Source organism: Arachis ipaensis, chromosome B01 (assembly GCF_000816755.2).
Source record: "Arachis ipaensis cultivar K30076 chromosome B01, Araip1.1, whole genome shotgun sequence".
Classification (NCBI taxonomy): domain Eukaryota; kingdom Viridiplantae; phylum Streptophyta; class Magnoliopsida; order Fabales; family Fabaceae; genus Arachis; species Arachis ipaensis.
In genome coordinates, this window is record NC_029785.2 from 74,487,361 (window position 1) to 74,488,529 (window position 1,169).

Genomic DNA, 1,169 nt, shown 5'->3' on the forward strand with positions numbered 1-1,169 from the left:
TTGGTAATGAGACTTGGGAGGATGAACCCCCCTTGTTCACCAATGAACTGAATCCATTAATGAGGCAGACATTACCACAGAAGAAACTGGATCCTGGAAAATTCTTCATACCTTGTACCATAGGCACCATGACCTTTGAGAAGGCTCTATGTGACCTGGGAACAAGGATAAACATCATGCCACTCTCTGTAATGGAGAAACTGGGAATCTTTGAGGTACAAACTGCAAGAATCTCACTAGAGATGGCAGACAAATCAATGAAACAGGCTTATGAACTAGTAGAGGATGTGCTAGTGAAGGTTGAAGGCCTTTACATCCCTGCTGACTTCATAATCCTAGACACTGGGAAGGATGAGGATGAATCCATCATCCTTGGCAGACCCTTCCTAGCCACAGCAAAAGCTGTGATTGATGTTGACAGAGGAAAGTTGGTCCTTCAGTTGAATGAGGACTACCTTGTATTCAAGACTCAAGGTTCTCTTTCTGTAACCATGGAGAGGAAGCATGAAAAGCTTCTCTCAATACAGAGTCAAACAAAACCCCTACATTTAAACTCTAAGTTTGGTGTTGGGAGGCCACAACCAAACTCTAAGTTTGGTGTTGAGAGGCCCCAACCCTGCTCTGATTATCTGTGAGGCTCCATGAGAGCTCACTGTCAAACTATTGACATTAAAGAAGTGCTTATTGGGAGGCAACCCAATGTTAATTAATTATATATATTTATTTTCCATTTTTATTTTATGTTTTCTTTAGGTTGATGATCATGTGAAGTCATAAAAACAACTGAAAAATCAAAAACAGAATGAAAAACAGCAATAAAAACAGCTCACCCTGGAGGAAGAGCTTACTGGCGTTTAAACGGCAGTAAGAAGCATCAGACTGGCGTTTAACGCCAGAAAGAAGTATCAAGCTGGCATTAAACGCCAAAAACAGGCTACAGCTTGGCGTTTAACGCCAGAAACAAGCAGCAGTCTGGCGTTAAACACCAGGATTGCACTCTATGGGCGTTTACACGCCTAAATAGAGTAGGGATGATAAGTCCTTGACCCCTCAGGATCTATGGACCCCACAGGATCCCCACCTACCCCACCTCTCTCTCTCTCTCTCTCTCCCACCTTTTAATAACACTCTTCCCCAAATACCCTTCACCAATCACCTCCATATCTCTT